Here is a 13508-nt window from a genome sequence, read left to right as displayed (position 1 = left end):
TCAAAAACATATGGAAAACGATTGTTTTTTTACTCGAGTATGTATTGCGGGTTTATTTTGTAAAAACTAAAGGAGCTTTTTACAAAAACTCCAAAAAAAGTTTCGTTTTCTCAGCTAGTTACATACTACGGGTTGATTTCGGAAACTCACAGAGGTTATCTGTAAATAATACAAAAACGATTGGTTATTCACTTAAATCTTGACTACGGATTGATTTCGAAAAACATCAGGGGATTTTGTGCAAAACAACCACGACGGTCGACAGAAGCACACAGTGCTTTATTATTAAGGAGAGATTAGGGAGAGATACGTTCTTGTACTATTGCTAGATCGGAAGATTTTGTTGTTGCTGCTAGTATCGTATCGTGACGGACCGACGAACGACTCGTCATTCAGCCGAGTGTTTATCATGTCCGGTCTAACAGAGTTTAAATCACAGTACTTGGATTTTTTGATATATTTTAGACTTTCCAACGATGCATTTCAGTATAAGAAAACATTTTCGTCGTCTATTAGACGCCTGTGATTATTTTAAAAAAGAAAAAGACGCCTGGAATGAATGTATACACGTATAGTAGTGAAAAAGCACAGGCCCGAGTAGCATACTGCCTCGTGCAGCTGCGTGCAACGTGCACCAGCGGCACATACACGAAGGGGATAAATCACGGCGGACCACAAGCTAGCCGGTCGATCACGATACCTCTGCACACCAGCACGAGCACGCACCTGCGCCACAGCAGTGCAGCCACGCACCACCCAAACCCTGCCACGAGCGCACGCGGCGGCACATGCGCCCCTTCGAAATCATAGCCAGAGCCAACAGCGCCGTCACCGGCGCGGCGCGCGCGGCCGCAGCCCTTTCTCTTTCCGGTTTTCCACGCCGCATCGTCCCATGTTTCATGGTGGCCTAGTGGCAGCGGGCGCGAACGAAGGAGCAGACACCGCGTGCGGTGCGCGCCGTGCAAGATACCGATGAGATCACGGGTGCCCGCACGGAGGCGCTCGGGTTTTGCCGGGTAGACGGGAACCGTCGCTGGGAGGACGGCGTGGGTGCACGGCCGTCGCTGTGCTTTTGCCGTTGGATGTTCTCCCCTGGATTCATATCTGCCAACGTGCCCTCCGATTCCATGGATTGCCATGCACGTGCGGGTCGTACGTGCTCTCTGTAGTACCAGCGCTTACTAAATTCCTTGACACCGCTGTCAGTGTGGAGCAGAGAGACCTACTCCACCGTTTTGTACCTAGATTAGTGGGTTCGCGCAACTCTTTTTCCTTGCCTTGCTCTGGGAGTCCACAACTCTTTCTGCATTCTAGTATATAAGCCATGGCTTGGGAGATTCAGGCAATATGGACGATTCAGGAAATATGGACTGAGCTTACGGCTCGAGGAACAAACGGAAACGCGAGGCCTGGGCAAGAGGAGTTGGCGGCAATTTGGACCTGCGCAGCAAGTGTTTCATGGCACGGCCAGATGAGTGAAATAGGTGTGTGGCGAGGTGCGTTCCAGCTGCCTCCTACCGTGTTTCTTTACGCTTTAGCACGAATCACGAAAACAGACACATCGTCGCCGCATGCCTTCATCCCAAGCAAAGTTGCCGGGGCTTCTGCGAAGAATCCAAGAGCGGCAAAATTCACAGTTTTGAGTTAAGTCGAATCTGATTCCGGTGAAAAAAAAAATCGGATCTACCGCTGGACCATTAAGGTCCTGACGATAGGGTTGCACATCTATCATAAAAATATATTAAATTACAGACACAGTGCACGTGCGTGTCTTTCGTCGGACCCCTTAGCGGTAGGTTTACACCTGCTATCGTCAGCCCCTGCAACGGTAGAACATTTTCCTACCGTCACGGACCTTAGCTGTAGGTTGTCATACCCTACCGTGAAAAGGTCCAACGGTAGCAAAAGGGTTAGATCTATTTTTTTTTCTCCATCGAGGTTAAATCCGGCCTAACTATACGAAAATGGTTAAAACAGTGAATTTGGCCTCCAAGAGCATCTACAACCATACTTCCCAAACCTTCTTTATACGTTCAAACCTTCCTTCTCTATGCGACGGTGTGATCACTGTTCGATAAAAACACTGAATCTACACGACACTCATACCGGCCCGAAACGTTTGATGTGGCTGACACCTCTCATATCGAGCTCATATATGAAGCAGATATGGAAGGTGTCGTGGGTATAAGTCTGACAGTAGATGTATAGGGTACGAAAGGATGGGCAGAGCCTTAGCTACGACGAGGTTGTATGAGTTCAGGCCCCTCTACGGTGGAGGTAAAAGCCCTACGTCTCAGTGCTCTTGGGAGCTTGATGTCGAGTGGAATATGGATTACAGTGAATTGCCAACCCCCTGCACCAGTACGGAAGGGCGACTTATATAGAGTGCGCTGCCCTTCATAACGGTTCGATGCACAAGGGTGGAGTAGTGGCGAATAAATGCATACGTTACAGGTAACGTATGCCCTAAATGCTAATAAAGGTACATGAAAACGTATGACCGTTGTCCTCCAGGGGGGTTACGATATACAGAGTGGAATCCAGTCGGTAAGTTTGATACTCTCCGAATGCACATCTCCGACTGGATGATGGAGGGATCGTCACCGACTGGATGATGGGAAGTCCTTAATTCAGTCGGAACTGACTAAGGGCCTTGTCCCTTATGAAGGGTAGTCCTGGGGTAGGACCTATAGGGCAGGCCTATGACCCTACCCTGGGACTATAACCCCATCATTAGTCCCCGAATGGATCGGGGTTGGAACGACGAGGCGATGCTTGGGGTACGGATCCGACTGGTATGGATGCGGCTTTGGCGTTGCTTGCCTCGATCCATTTTATCCTCTTGACCAGTGATCCGAGTGGATCTGTCTGTGAAACGAACCGTCAGAGACCGAGTGCTTCCGCGGAATCTTCGGACGTGACCGGTCAACTGACAGCGGCGGATTTTCTGGGATCCTCAAATTTCGGTTGCCGCACGCTCAGCGGGGATGACGACATCGTCATCGAGTAGTTTCTGCCGCCTCGATTACCGCGCCTTCATCTCCTCCACTAATATTGCAGCAACAAGTCGGGGGATAAGATTTTGGGGCTACCTGCTAGTGACCCAGTCGGTACCTTATTTAAACCTTCCCAGTGAGGGTTTCTCGTTGCGCTCGCCTGATAACTCGCACTCGCCCCGCTTCTCCCGTTGCTCCCTGCGCACTCCATGCCTCCTCCTTCCTCCCCTCCCCTGCGGATCTGCAGCCTCCACCATGACGAAGGGGCAGACGAGCAAGCTTGAGTCGCAGAAGAAGAAGAAGAAGGTGGCGGCTCCTACTCAGCGGCGACAGCGTGCTCTGCCGGCGGGTTGGATCCAGGGGGATTTTCTCCCCTCCACGGTGACGAAGGATGACCTGCTGGAGCTGGTGGAGCAAGGTTTGATCGAAAACAAGTCGTGGAGGCTGTCGGCGGAGGGCGAGACGGAGACGGTGCCCTAGGAGGGGGAGCGCGTCTTGCTGCTCAGTCACGTGTACCGAGGCTTCTCTCTGCCTCCTCACCCCTTCTTCAGAGGTATCATGAACCACTTCGGGGCACAGCTCCACCATTTTCCTCCCAACGCAATAGCTCATCTTTCTGCCTTCGTCGTGCTTTGCGAGTGCTTTATCGGTTGTCCTCCCCATTGGGGGCTCTTAAAGTACATCTTCTCCGCTAGATCCCAAACTGTCAAAAGACTTAGCAAGTCGGATGATAAAACCCATCTCCTCCAGCTCTGCGGGGGCTTAGGCTTCCAAAAGAAAACGAAGAGTAGCTATCCCGCTCTCCAATTGTCTGAGTCCGTTAGGAACTGGCAGTCGACTTGGTTCTATTGCCAGGACGTTGCTTGCCCGAATGCCGCGACTGGGCTGCCAGCTTTTAGCCTAGACCGACTGGCTCCACCCAGGCAGCTTGCGCTCACGAAGATGGAGAAGATTCAGATTCAGCCTCTGGTCGAAGCGCTGATAGATGCCGTCCGCAAGGGAGTCACCGGCACGGATCTGCTGGAGATTTTTCTGGGTCGGCGCATCCAGCCTTTGCAAGCTCGACACCACGCCATGTGGCACTACACGGGGCCTGCGGACTCCACCCGGACTAACCCCGAATGCGTGATCGGGGAGGTCGTGACGGCGTGGGTCCGCAACATCACAGGCGCCTGTGATAACCCCAGAGGAGCCCGGCGAGCGAAGCCCTTCCGCGCTGACAACCCTCCTCCGAATGAGGTGAGCATATCTTGCCGAGTGCTTACAATTCCCTTAGATTTGCTGCTTTTTCTTGCATCACTGTCTGGCGTCTGATGTTGTCAACTGTATCTTGTGCAGGCGTGGACCAACTGGTATTCTCCCGTCTCGAACGGGAATCCGGCTGAGGAAGAGGAAGGCAGCCAGGAGGACAGCGTGGAGAGCGCCGAGTACGTCTCCGACAGTGGGGAGACGGAGGAGGAGTCCGAAGAGGAGAAGGGGGAAGATGGGGAGCAGAGCTCGCCGCCCCCACCACCAGAGCCTCGAACCACGCGTCGTCACGAACCCGTGACTCCGTCGGCTCCTCCAGCGGCCCCGAGTGCCCCGCCAGCTCCCGTGACTCCATCGGCTCCTCCAGCGGCCGCGAGCGCCCCGCAAGCTCCTCCCGTGGTTCCGAGCGCCTTGGCAGCAACTCCCGTGGTTCCGAGTGCTCGGAGCACGAAGAGGACCAGGGACGTTGCAGCTGAGTCCGCGGGCCAACCTTCCAAGGTGGCCAAACCGAGTGGATCCAAGCCTCGGAAGGCTTTGCCTCGGATGAGGATCGCCGTTCCCGTTGCCTCAGCGTAAGTGTCTTGTTCTCCTATCTTCTTTCAGTATTTGATTGAACTCATGTTTATTGGTCGAGTGGATTTTACTCGACAGAGTTGCTACCTCCGCCACTTCTCCGCCACGCTAGGAAGACGATCCCATGGATACGGACAACGTTGCCACATCCCAGCAAGGTACATCGTGACGACTCCGAGAGCTTAAATTATTGTTTCGTGAATTCTGTCTTTGATCTTGCCCTTTTTTCTGTGGTCTCACGTCGTTCAATCGGGCTCCCTTCAGAGGTGATTCATCTGGAGGAAGACGACCAGAAGGAGTCCGGGCAAGCTTTGGTGCCTGTCCTTGAGGTCGTTCCGTCTGCTACCGCTCCTGCCATGGACGCGCCGCCAACCGAGACGATGCCGTCGACAAAAACGGTGCTCATCGCGGCTGAACCGACTGGAGCAGGACTTGGGATGCCCAAGGAGTCTCCCGTGGTGCCGGGCCCGTCGACTGTCCAGTACGACGCTCGACATCTCCCGGAAGATCAAGTGGGAGCCGCCAAGGAGGCTATGGTGCGGGTGGAGTTGATGGCGGGTGATGCTGTTGGAAATATGCCCTAGAGGCAATAATAAATTAGTTATTATTATATTTCTTTGTTCATGATAATCGTTTATTATCCATGATATAATTGTATTGATTGGAAACACAGTGCATGTGTGGATACATAGACAAAACACTGTCCCTAGTAAGCCTCTAGTTGACTAGCTCGTTGATCAAACATGGTCAAGGTTTCCTGACCATAGGCAAGTGTTGTCACTTGATAACGGGATCACATCATTAGGAGAATCATGTGATGGACTAGACCCAAACTAATAGACGTAGCATGTTGATCGTGTCATTTTGTTGCTGCTGTTTTCTGCGTGTCAAGTATTTGTTCCTATGACCATGAGATCATATAACTCACTGACACCGGAGGAATGCTTTTTGTGTATCAAACGTCGCAACGTAACTGGGTGACTATAAAGATGCTCTACAGATATCTCCGAAGGTGTTCGTTGAGTTAGTATGGATCGAGACTGGGATTTGTCACTCCGTGTGACGGAGAGGTATCTTGGGGCCCACTCGGTAATACAACATCACGCACAAGCCTTGCAAGCATTGTGACTTAGTGTAAGTTGCGGGATCTTGTATTACGGAACGAGTAAAGAGACTTGCCGGTAAACGAGATTGAAATAGGTATGCGGATACTGACGATCGAATCTCGGGCAAGTAACATACCGAAGGACAAAGGGAATGACATACGGGATTATATGAATCCTTGGCACTGAGGTTCAAACGATAAGATCTTCGTAGAATATGTAGGATCCAATATGGGCATCCAGGTCCCGCTATTGGATATTGACCGAGGAGTCACTCAGGTCATGTCTACATAGTTCTCGAACCCGCAGGGTCTGCACACTTAAGGTTCGACGTTGTTTTATGCGTATTTGAGTTATATGGTTGGTTACCGAATGTTGTTCGGAGTCCCGGATGAGATCCAGGACGTCACGAGGAGCTCCGGAATGGTTCGGAGGTAAAGATTGATATATAGGAAGTCCTGTTTTGGTCACCGGAAAAGTTTCGGGCTCATCGGTAGTGTACCGGGAGTGCCGGGAGGGGTGCCGGGGACCATCGGGAGGGGTGTCACGCCCCAAGGGGTCTCATGGGCTATGGGAAGAGATAAACCAGCCCCTAGTGGGCTGGAATAAGTTCCCACTAAGTCCCATAAGGTTTGAGAAGGAAAAAACACAAGGTGGAAAGAGTTTCCAAGTGGGAAGGTGGAATCCTACTCCAAGTAGGATTGGAGTAGGACTCCTCCACCTCCAATTTCGGCCAAACCTTGAGGGTTTGAGGCTGCCTCTTCGCTCCCCCTCCCTCCTATATATACTGAGGTATTAGGGCTGATTTGAGACGACTTTTGCCATGGCAGCCCGACCACATACCTCCATGGTTTTTCCTCTACATCGCGTTTCTGCGGAGCTCGGGCGGAGCCCTGCTGAGATTAGATCACCACCAACCTCCGGACCGCCGTCACACTGCCGGAAAACTCATCTACCTCTCCGTCTCTCTTGCTGGATCAAGAAGGCTGAGATCATCGTCGAGCTGTACGTGTGCGGAACGCGGAGGTGCCGTCCGTTCGACACTAGATCGTGGGACGGATCGCGGGACGGTTCGTGGGACGGTTCGCGGGGAGGATCGAGGGACGTGAGGACGTTCCACTACATCAACCGCGTTTCTTAACGCTTCTGCTGTGCGATCTACAAGGGTACGTAGATCGGAAATCCCCTCTCGTAGATGGACATCACCATGATAGGACTTCGTGCGCGTAGGAAATTTTTTGTTTCCCATGCGATGTTCCCCAAAAGTGGCATCATGAGCTAGGTTCATGCGTAGATGTCTTCTCGAGTAGAACACAAAAATTTTTGTGGGCGGTGATGTGCGTTTTGTTGCCCTCCTTAGTCTTTTCTTGATTCCGCGGTATTGTTGGATCGAAGCGGCTCGGACCGACATTACTCGTACGCTTACGAGAGACTGGTTTCATCGCTATGAGTAACTCCGTTGCTCAAAGATGACCGGCGAGTGTCGGTTTCTCCAACTTTAGTTGAATCGGATTTGACCGAGGAGGTCCTTGGATGAGGTTAAATAGCAATTCATATATCTCCGTTGTGGTGTTTGCGTAAGTAAGATGCGATCCTACTAGATACCCATGGTCACCACGTAAAACATGCAACAACAATTAGAGGACGTCTAACTTGTTTTTGCAGGGTATGCTTGTGATGTGATATGGCCAATGATGTGATGTGATATATTGGATGTATGAGATGATCATGTTGTAATAGTTAATATCGACTTGCACGTCGATGGTACGGCAACCGGCAGGAGCCATAGGGTTGTCTTTAAACTAACGTTTGTGCTTGCAGATGTGTTTACTTATTGCTAGGACGTAGCTTTAGTAGTAATAGCATGAGTAGCACGACAACCCCGATGGCGACACGTTGATGGAGATCATGAAGATGGAGATCATGGTGTGACGCCGGTGACAAGAAGATCGTGCCGGTGCTTTGGTGATGGAGATCAAGAAGCACATGATGATGGCCATATCATGTCACTTATGAATTGCATGTGATGTTAATCCTTTATGCACCTTATCTTGCTTAGAACGAAGGTAGCATTATGAGGTGATCTCTCACTAAAATTTCAAGACGAAATTGTGTTCTCCCCGACTGTGCACCGTTGCGACAGTTCTTTGTTTCGAGACACCACGTGATGATCGGGTGTGATAGACTCAACGTTCACATACAACGGGTGCAAAACAGATGCACGCGCGGAACACTCGGGTTAAGCTTGACGAGCCTAGCATGTGCAGACATGGCCTCGGAACACATGAGACCGAAAGGTCGAGCATGAATCGTATAGTTGATATGATTAGCATAGAGATGCTTACCACTGAAACTATTCTCGACTCACGTGATGATCGGACTTGAGATAGTGGATTTGGATCATGTACCACTCAAATGACTAGAGAGATGTACTTTTTGAGTGGGAGTTCTGAAGTAATATGATTAATTGAACTAATTGTCATGAACATAGTCTAATGGTCTTTGCGAATTACGATGTAGCTTGCGCTATAACTCTACTGTTTTTATATGTTCCTAGAGAAAATTTAGTTGAAAGTTGATGGTAGCAAACTTTGCAGACTGAGTCTGTAAAGCCGAGGATTGTCCTCGTTGCTGCGCAGAAGGCTTATGTCCTTAATGCACCACTCGGTGTGCTGCACCTCGAGCGTCGTCTGTGGATGCTGTGAACATCCGACATACACGTTTCTGATGACTACACGATAGTTCAGTGCAAAATACTTAATGGCTTAGAAGCAAGGCGCCGGAGACGTTTTGAAACGTCACGGAACATAAGTGATGTTCTAAAGAGATGAAATTGTGATTTCATGCTTGTGCCCTTGTTAAGAGGTACGAGACCTCCGACAAGATTCTTTGTCCACAAAGTAAAGGAGAAAAGCTCAATCGTTGAGCGTGTGCTCAGATTGTCTGAGTACGACAATCGCTTGAATCAAGTGGGAGTTAATCTTCCAGATGAGATATTGATGGTTCTCCAAAGTCACTGCCACCAAGCTGTGAGAGCTTCGTGATGAACTGTAACATATCAAGGATAGATACAATGATCCTTGAGCGATTCGCGATGTTTGACACTGCGAAAGTAGAAATCAAGAAGGAGCATCAATAGTTGATGGTTAGTAAAACCACTAAGTTTCAAGAAAGGCAAGGGTTAGAAGGGATACTTCGTGAAACGGGAAAACAGTTGTTGCACTAATGAAGAGACCCTAGATTAAACCCAAAGCCCGGGACTAAGTGCTTCTGTTATGAGGGGAACGGTCACTGAGGCGGAGCAACTCTAGATACTTGGTAGATAAGAAGGCTGGCAAAAGTCGAAAGAAGTATATTTGATATACATGATGTTGATGTGTACTTTACTAGTACTCCTAGTAGCACGAGGGTATTGGATACCGGTTCGGTTGCTAAGTGATTAGTAACACGAAATGAAAGCTACGGCATAAACAGAGACTAGCTAAAGGCGAGGTGACGATACATGTTGGAAGTGTTTCCAAGGTTGATATGATCAAACGTCGCACACTCCCTCTACCATCGGGATTGGTGTTAAACCTAAATAATTGTTATTTGGTGCTTGCGTTAAGCATGAACATGATTGGATCGTGTTTATTGCAATACGATTATTCATTTAAAGAGAATAATGGTTACTCTATTTGCTTGAATAATCACCTTCAATGATTTATTGAATCTCGATCGTAGTGGTACACATGTTCATGATATTGGTGCCAAAAGATACGAGGTAATGATGATAGTACCACTTACTTGTGGCACTGCCGCTTGAGTCATGTTGGTATAAATTGCATGAAGAGGCTCCATGCTGATGGATCTTTATACTCACTTAATTTTGAATCACTAGTGACATGCAAATCATACCACATGAGCAAGGCCTTGTTTTCATTGAGATGAAACAAGATAGTAACTTGTTGGAAGTGATACATTTTGATGTATGCAGTCCAATGGTTGCTGAGGCACGCAGTGGATATCATTATGTTCTTACTTCAATGACGATTTGAGTAGATACAAGAGTATTTACTTAATGAATCACAAGTCTGAAATATTGAAAAGTTCAATTCTGTTTCAGGAGTGAAGTTCGTCGTAACAAGAGGATAAAATGTCTACAATATGATCATTGAAATGAATATCTGAGTTACGAGTTTTGGTACGTAGTTAAGACAATGTGGAAATTGTTTCGCAGTTCATGCCACCTGGAACATCATAGTGTGATGATGTGTCTGAACATCATAGCCACACACTATTTGGTATGGTGCATGCTATGATGTCTCTTATCGAATTACCACTATCGTTTATGGGTTATGCATTAGAGACAACCGCATTCACTTTAAATAGGGCACCGCGTATTTCCGTTGAGATGACACAGTATAGACTGAGGTTTGGAGAAATCTAAACTGTCGTTTCTTGAAAGTTTGGGGCTTCGACACTTGTGTGAAAAGGTTTCAGTCGAATAAGCTCAAACCCAAAGCGGATAAATGCATCTTCATAGGATATCCAAAACTGTTGGGTACATCTCCTATCTCAGATCCGAAAGCAAAGTGTTTGTTTCTAGAAACGGATCCTTTCTCGAGGAAAGGTTTCTCTTGAAATAATTGAGTGGGAGGGTGGTAGAACTTAATAAGGTTATTGAACCATCACTTCAACCAGTGTGTAGCAGGGCGCAGGAAGTTGTTCCTGTGGCGCCTACACCAACTCAAGTGAAAGTTGATGATGGTGATCATCGAGCATCGGATCAAGTTACTACAAGCCTCGTAGGTTGACAAGGTCGTGTACTACTACAGAGTGGTACGGTAACCCTGTCTTGGAGGTCATGTTGTTGAGCAACAATGAACCTACGAGTTATGGAGAAAGCAATGGTGGGCCCGGATTCCAACAAATGGCTGGAAGCCATGAAATCCGAGAGAGGATCCATGTATGAAAACAAAGTGTAGACTTTGGAAGAACTACTTGATGGTCATAGGACTATTGAGTAAAGATGGAACTTTAAAAGGAAGACATGCGATGATGGTGATAAGTCACTATTAAGAAAAGCTCGACTTGTCGCAAAGATGTTTCCGACAAGATCAAACAGTTGACTATGATGAGACTTTCTCACTCGTAGCGATGCTAAAAGTCTGTTAGAATTATGTTAGTAGTTGTTGCATTATTTATGAAATATTGCACATAGGATGTCAAAACATTGTTTCCTCGACGGCCTCCTTGAGCAAACATTGTATGTGATACAACCAGGAGGTTTTGTCGATCCTAAAGATACTAGCAAGTATGCAAGCTCCAGCGATCCTTCAATGGACTGGTGCAAGCATCTCGGAGTTGGAATATACACTTTGATGAGATGATCAAAGATTTTGAGTTTGTACAAGGTTTATGAGAAACTTGTATTTCCAAAGAAGTGAGTGGGAGCACTATAGAATTTCTGATAAGTATATGTGGTTGACATATTGTGGATCAGAAGTAATGCAGAATTTCTGTAAAGCATACAAGGTTGTTTGAAAGGAGTTTTTCAAAGGAATACCTAGATTGCGCTACTTGAACGTTGAGCATCAAAGATCTATGGAGATAGATCGAAAGCGCTTAATAGAAGTTTCAACAAGATGCATGCCTTGACAAGTTTTTGAAGGAGTTCAAAATAGATCAGCAAAGAAGGAGTTCTTGGTTGCGTTGTGAGGTGAGAATTTGAGTAAGACTCAAAACCTGACCCCGCAGAATAAAGAGAATAGACGAAGGTCGTCTTCTATGCCTTGGCCGTAGAATCTGAAGTATGCCATGCTGGGTACCGCACCTGATGTGTGCCTTAACTCAAAGTCTGTTGAGAGGTACACAGAGTGATCCATGATTGAATCACTAGCAGTGGTCAAAATTTATCCTTAGTAATTGATGACTAAGGAATTTTTCTCGATTATGGAGGTGGTTAAAAAGTTCGTCGTAAAGGGTTACGTCGACACAAGCTTTGACACTAATCCGAATAACTATGAGTAGTGAAACAGATTCGTATAGTAGAGTAGATATTTGGAGTATTTCCAAATAGCACATAGTAGCAGCATCTATAAGATGACATAAAGATTTGTAAAGAACACACGGATCTGAAAGTTTCAGAACCGTTGACTAAAACCTCTCTCACGAGCAAGACGTGATCAGACCCCATAACTATATGGGTGTTGGATTCGTTGGAATCACATGGTGATGTGAACTAGATTATTGACTCTAGTGCAAGTGGGAGACTGTTGGAAATATGCCCTAGAGGCAATAATAAATTAGTTATTATTATATTTCTTTGTTCATGATAATCGTTTATTATCCATGCTATAATTGTATTGATTGGAAACACAGTGCATGTGTGGATACATAGACAAAACACTGTCCCTAGTAAGCCTCTAGTTGACTAGCTCGTTGATCAAAAATGGTCAAGGTTTCCTGACCATAGGCAAGTGTTGTCACTTGATAACGGGATCACATCATTAGGAGAATCATGTGATGGACTAGACCCAAACTAATAGACATAGCATGTTGATCGTGTCATTTTGTTGCTACTGTTTTCTGTGTGTCAAGTATTTGTTCCTATGACCATGAGATCATATAACTCACTGACACCGGAGGAATGCTTTGTGTGTATCAAACGTTGCAACGTAACTGGGTGACTATAGAGATGCTCTACAGGTATCTCCGAAGGTGTTCGTTGAGTTAGTATGGATCGAGACTGGGATTTGTCACTCCGTGTGACGGAGAGGTATCTTGGGGCCCACTCGGTAATACAACATCACACACAAGCCTTGCAAGCATTGTGACTTAGTGTAAGTTGCGGGATCTTGTATTACGGAACGAGTAAAGAGATTTGCCGGTAAACGAGATTGAAATAGGTATGTGGATACTGACGATCGAATCTCGGGCAAGTAACATACCGAAGGACAAAGGGAATGACATACGGGGTTATATGAATCCTTGGCACTGAGGTTCAAACGATAAGATCTTCGTAGAATATGTAGGATCCAATATGGGCATCCAGGTCCCGCTATTGGATATTGACCGAGGAGTCACTCGGGTCATGTCTACATAGTTCTCGAACCCGCAGGGTCTGCACACTTAAGGTTCGACGTTGTTTTATGCGTATTTGAGTTATATGGTTGGTTACCAAATGTTGTTCGGAGTCCCAGATGAGATCCAGGATGTCACGAGGAGCTCCGGAATGGTCCGGAGGTAAAGATTGATATATAGGAACTCCTGTTTTGGTCACCGGAAAAGTTTCGAGCTCATCGGTAGTGTACCGGGAGTGCCGGGAGGGGTGCCGGGGACCATCGGGAGGGGTGTCACGCCCCAAGGGGTCTCATGGGCTATGGGAAGAGATAAACCAGCCCCTAGTGGGCTGGAATAAGTTCCCACTAAGGCCCATAAGGTTTGAGAAGGAAAAAACACAAGGTGGAAAGAGTTTCCAAGTGGGAAGGTGGAATCCTACTCCAAGTAGGATTGGAGTAGGACTCCTCCACCTCCAATTTCGGCCAAACCTTGAGGGTTTGAGGCTGCCTCTTCCCTCCCCCTCCCTCCTATATATACTGAGGTA

The sequence above is a fragment of the Hordeum vulgare genome, chromosome 7H (assembly GCF_904849725.1).
Source record: "Hordeum vulgare subsp. vulgare chromosome 7H, MorexV3_pseudomolecules_assembly, whole genome shotgun sequence".
Lineage (NCBI taxonomy): Eukaryota > Viridiplantae > Streptophyta > Magnoliopsida > Poales > Poaceae > Hordeum > Hordeum vulgare.
The sequence above is the reverse complement of the archived record's forward strand: the minus strand, read 5'-3'. Positions refer to the sequence as shown.